The sequence below is a fragment of the Gossypium raimondii genome, chromosome 13 (assembly GCF_025698545.1).
Source record: "Gossypium raimondii isolate GPD5lz chromosome 13, ASM2569854v1, whole genome shotgun sequence".
NCBI lineage: Eukaryota > Viridiplantae > Streptophyta > Magnoliopsida > Malvales > Malvaceae > Gossypium > Gossypium raimondii.
This window is the reverse complement of record NC_068577.1, coordinates 6,211,231-6,217,427: the sequence shown is the minus strand read 5'-3', so window position 1 is coordinate 6,217,427 and position 6,197 is coordinate 6,211,231. Positions and strand designations below refer to the sequence as shown.

Below are 6,197 nucleotides of genomic sequence, written 5' to 3'. Positions count from 1 at the left end.
CACCAAATCCACTGTCACATATTCTAGGTATATCGAAAAATATAAGCTTATCATCTAACATCATAAGTAAAGACTGTACTTCTCATAGACAAAAGTACTTTGATAGTTACATGGCAATGGCAAAACAAATTAACTATACTAAAATAAGCATACATACTAAATATAAAGGGTAGCCTAGATGCACAATACACCCCAAAAACTAAGGGATGCATTGTCCTCTATGCATATACCAATATGTAACAAGAAACAAAAAGATAGATATGTATAGAAAATTTCATGGAAAAATCAATAAAATGCATTAGATAGGGAAAGAAGACTTCCCTGGCTTGGACTAGAGTGTAGGTACTTCATTTGGCCATGCGAGTGGATTTATGGGCACTGTGTTTATCAGTCTTTGTGAATCTAGAAAAAAAATTGCTTATTTATTAAAAAAAAGTAGAAATGAAAACAACATGAAATAAAGACAAAAATAAAGTAAAACAATAAAATAAAATAAAATAACTGCTAACTCAAACATCGTAGAGGTCAATGGATCGCTTGTCTTGCTTAACATGAGCACCCCAGTAGTGCTTTAAGTGTTGTCCATTATCTTTAAATGTGACCCTATTTTTGTGTCTCTAACATCAACAACTCTCTGAGGATATATGTGAGCTACCAAATAGTGTTCATCAGAACTGAAAGGTCTATTTTGCTCCAGCAAACTGCACAATGTGTAACACCTCGAATCTTGGGCCTAGATGAAATAGGTTTTGAATAAGGGAACAGATAGGAGACTGCACATAAATATTTAATTGTGCAAGGAAGTGACATAAATGAATGTCTGCTTCAGTGGTTAAGAGATTTAGGAGTTTTTGGAAGTGTCTGAGAAGTTAGGGGTTCAAGCCTTGACTTATGCAAAATTTTTTTATTTTAAGTGAATAAAATCTTTGGATCTAGATAGTAGGTTCTTAAATTATTGTGGTTAAAATATGATACAAATGAGTTGTTGGTCTAGTGGTAAGGGGCGTGTGGAGTGTACATGGGATCTAAGGTTCGAGTGGTGGCGCATCAAAAAGAGAGTGTTTATTTTGCTGCCTAATTTGTGTGGGTGGTAGAGATGGATTGAAATACTGCTAAATGAAGTCTGAACTGGTCATAGAAAGAATTGAGGAGGGATATTTGGAGAGATTTGAGGAGAGAATATTGAGATTTGGGGACGTTGTTGTTGTGGAGAGATATATATATCATCTCATTTATTCCTTGTTCCCGATGGGAGATCGATGAGGTTTTCAAGGTTTTCGTCGCTTTCTCTAGCTTGCATTGCTTCCATTCCTAACTGGTGGTGGTTAAGGTCGATTAGCACATTGCCTGGGAACCAAGGGTGTAATGATCATTGATTTTCAGAATAAGAGTGTTTGGAAGGAAGGGAATCTGCAAATCACATCAGGTGTGTAACCATCCAATTGTAAATGTAAAACGGCAAAAGCTGAAAAGCTGAAATACAACTTTTGAGACCACACAAGCGTGCAATCGCTCGTGTGGTAAGTCAAACCTACGAATCATTGGTGATAGACTGTAGGGGCCTCTATGAGCATTTTCACTGGCTTAGGCCGTAATGGGCCACGTTGGGTCGAAATGGGATCGTGGGCCCCACACGGATGAAATCCACGATTTATGGCAAATGCTGGACTGGGCTATGTAAATCTCAAAGCCGTGTCAAAATCTAGGCTGGACGAGCGTGTGGGCCCACTTGGGTTGAGTAATGGACCTTGGGCCCATTTACACTGTTATTACCATTTAGATCACCTGAGTCGCTCGAGGCGACCGAAATACCGCCATAGGATAAAATAACCGAAATACCCCGTAGGGTAAAATAACTAAAATACCCCCATAGGGTAAAATGACTGAAATACCCCAATAAGGTAAAATAACCAAAATACCTCAATAAGGTAAAATAACCGAAATACCCCTATAAGGTAGAATGACCGAAATACCCCATAGGGTAAAATTACCAAAAAACCCTCATAGGGTAAAATGACTAAAATACCCCATGGGGTAGAATGATCGAAATACCCCAATAGGGTAGAATGACTGAAATACCTCAATAGAGTAAAATGATCAAAATACCCTCATAGGGTAAAAGAACCGAAATACCCCCATAGGGTAAAATGACTGAAATAACCCCATAGGGTAAAATGACTAAAATACCCCCATAGGGTAAAATGACTGTTATACCCTTAGCAGATGAAATAACTATTATGACTTTATGTTATGTATGACTAATTTGCTCTATGATATGTATGACTATGATTGAGCATGACATTTTGCATAAACGTATGATATTATGTCACGATATATTACATGGGGATGGGTTGCTATATTTAGAGGAAGTGTACCGTACTGATAAGGTTGCACGTTTCGCCCAAGACGACTATGGACCTACTGATGGTTATATATCATTTATTTTATCGGCGACTTTTGCCGCAATCTCGCTTAGTGTCAGAACCTGCTAATCTTGGTGTGTCTGGTTGGGTGGGTCGATTTTATCCCCACGTGGTGTGTTTGGCTGGACGGAGTGGTGTGTAGAGGCTGGATTGGGTAGGATTTCTAACTGCATATCTGCACTGATTACTGATTTTGTACTATTACTGCATCGATTAATGATATTAGATACTGTTCACCGCATGACTAATATCTGTTACTGTTATGGACTAAGGCCCCACTGATATATTACTGAAATTGGGCAAATGCCCTACTGATTACTGGCATTGTGATGGGCCTAAGCTCTATCATTTACTGTTACGGGAAAGGGCTTGTTACTGTAACGGGCTCAGGCCCAAACTGTATTTATCTACTGTTTAATTGACTGTTTGCTTGTTAGGGGATTACACATTGAGTTTTCGTAAACTCAGCCCCTATTTGTCTCATAGGTAATCCCCAATCTTAGGTACCGGTGCTGCGAGGGACTCGGAGGTGGCCACACAACTGCAGTAGTTTTACATTTGCTTTCATTTAAATTTAATGTTTATATTGGGTTTTGTTTATGTAATAAGACCTTTAAGTTTTTTTAAATTTTTAATTAGACTCTTGCGTACTTATTTTAAACTACTAGTTTAGGAGATAACAAAATTTTAAAATAATTACTATTTTCAAAGACACGAAATTTAAACATTAGAGTTTTCAAAAGCTTCCGCGATTTTAGATCAACCTTTTATATCAAAAGCAGACAACAAGGCAAACGTTTTGGCTAGATGATTTGTTAAATAATAATTACGGGGTTTTTAAACCTAGAAACAAACTTTTACCAATGAGTCCAATCTTTAGAAAGACACTTCAATGTAACACGCCAGATCCGACCGTAACGTCTAGACCGGATTTGGGGTGTTACACAATGGTTTAGATATCTTTGAAAAATTCTTAATGAGTCTTCTATAAAATACTACATGTCCTAAAAAAACTTCTCATACCCTTAACACTGTTGGGAGGTTTTTTTTATAAAAGAGTGACCTAATAAATCCAATGATTCAAACTTCTCCTCTGATTTAACCACAAACTGCTTAAGTTCCTCAAAACTTACTGCATTACTCCGCTAAACTGATTCTTTGTTAATATTAGAATTTTTGTGGCAAAATCTTGTGACTTCTTCCTCCACTATTATGTCTATCAAGTCAATGGCTCGGCATTCTTCATTCTCATCAGCAGATTTTAAAGCATTAAATACATTGAATGTGATCTACTAATCATTTATCCTCATGGTTAATTCACTTTTCTGCACATCAATTAAAGTCCACCCAGTAATAAGAAAAGGTTTTTCAAGAGTAATTGGCACGTCATGGTCAGCTGCATATTCTAGAATAAGAAAATCCGTAAGAAAGATAAATTTAACTACCCTTACCAATACGTCTTCAATTTTACCTTCCAGATGGGCACAGGATCAATCAACCAGTTGCAAACTCATCGTAGCAGGTCTTGCTTTCCCAATTCCTAGCTTCCTAAAAATAGACATAGGTATTAAATTTACACTCGCTCCTAAATCACATAATGCCTTACCAGCATAATGATTTCCAATGAAACATGGGATAGTGAAACTCTCAGGGTCCTTCAACTTTGAAGGTAGTTTGTTTATCAATAATGATGTGCACCCTACAGTGAGAGTAACAGTTTCAAATTTTCCCAACCTATGCTTCTTCAACAGTATCATTCATGAATTTTACATAATTGGGCATTTGCTCTAAAGCTTCTACTAGTGGTATGTTAATATATAGATGCTTCAAAACATCTAAAAATCTTTTGAATTGGGCCTTTTGCTTACAATTGTGGTATCTTTGAGGAAATTGTAGAGGTGGTTGTCCTTCAGGTTGCTGATATCATTTTACTATGGCATTTTCACTAGCAAAGTGATTTGATTTTTTACGGCATGTTGTTGTTTTACCTTTTTAATTGTAGTGTGCTTTTTAGACGATCCAAATTCTTTTCATGGTTAAATTTTGTGTCCTCCTCTGCCATTTTATTTTTTTGGCAACATGATCTCATTTTGCCACAACATTCTTCTATTTACCATTTTCAAGTGTAGTATGTTTTTCAGATGGCTCTAGGATTCTTACCTGGTCACATCTTGAGTCGTCTTCTTATGTCGTGACATTTTGAACAACATCATCTAGCTGAGTTTTACTTCTGAGAGTGATGACCTTACACTACTCCTTCCCTTGTGTTCTTGAATTTTTGATATCACTTGGCAATGATCCTTGTGACCTTGAATTCAAAGCATTCGTTATTTGCCCCACTTGATTCTCAAGAACTCAGAGAGATGCAACTTGACTCTGAATTACAACATCATTCTTGGCCATATAATTTTTCAAAAAATCTTCAATAGAAGTAAAAGATGATGCTTGACCTTGTTGAACATTTTGCCTCAGCATAAGATGGTTATAACCAGGCGGTGCATTGTTGGCATTCTATCTTTCAACATTGTTAAAATCCCCTGCACCTTGATTATTCCAACTAAAATTTGGATGTTGTTTCCACCCTGTATTGTAAGGGTTGGAATAGGGGTTATTATTCATGTAGTATACAGATGCTGGGTTTGATGGGCATTCGTCAAACACATGGTATTCACCATAAACACATGACAGCTCGGCTGATTTCATCTCCTAGATTACAGTTGGATTTCCCATTATTTTAATCATATTAGCTAAAGAGGATACTTGGGCTATCAACGAAGTGATTGCATCAAGCTCGATAGTACCAACAGCTCTCTTACCAATCCCAACTCTCGTGATCAGATACTGATAATCATTGTTAGAAATATTTTCCAAAATCTTGTATGCTTCATTATAAGTTTTGTCCAACAAAGTACCACTGGCAGACGTATTAACTACCATCCTCATGTGCACATTCAACCCGTTGTAAAGCATTTCAATTTGAGTCCAATGCTGGAATCCATGCATCAGACATTTTCCGATTAACTCCTTAAATCGTTCCTAAGCTTCATATAGCATCTCATCTTCAAATTGCCAGAAAGATGTAATATCATTTCTCAACTTAGCATTTATAGTGGGAGGATAATACTGTAATAGAAATCTTTGGCAAAGGTCATTCCATGATGCCACTATTCTCGACGGTAAAGCATATAACCATGCCCTGGAACGATCTCTTAAAGAATATGGGAATAGCTTAAGTCTCAAGGCGTCATTAGGAACACCTTATTGTTTGAATGAATCACATACTTTTAAAAAGAGTCTTAAATGTAACCGTGGGTCTTCAGTGGCGAGTCTACAAAATTGTCCTACGGTTTGTAACATTTGGAACATTACTGGTTTCAATTCAAATTGCTGAGCTTATATATTTGGTCTAACTATCCCTGGATTCAAATCATTCATCATTGGGACAACATGCTCTCTGATTGGCCTATCTCGATCATTAGCCACATGTCTAATGGAAGGATTTTCATTGCGCTTATTTGGATTGCCATTGAGATCATTCTTGTTTCCAGCCATTCTTCTTAATTCTTTTCTATTTCTCCTCAAAGTTTTGTCAATCTCTGGATCAAAAAGATATTATGTATTGACAGGAACGCCTCTTCTCATGCAAAAATGGCAAACCTATAAGAGTTAAAGATAACTAAATTAGATAAAGCTAATGAAAGTAAGTAAAATAACTATACCAATTTCACCAAATTGTCGATCCCCGACAATGGCGCCAAAAACTTGTCGTGTGTA

The 6,197-nt window shown here is 36.8% G+C and overlaps 1 non-coding gene across 1 annotated transcript; it reads left to right on the top strand.

The window, feature by feature from the left end:
* The first annotated feature begins 5,415 nt into the window (after window positions 1-5,415).
* Window positions 5,416-5,522, top strand: LOC128036416 (small nucleolar RNA R71). The gene has a single exon (XR_008193213.1). It is a non-coding gene; the product is annotated as a small nucleolar RNA R71 (small nucleolar RNA).
* Window positions 5,523-6,197: the final 675 nt, after the last annotated feature.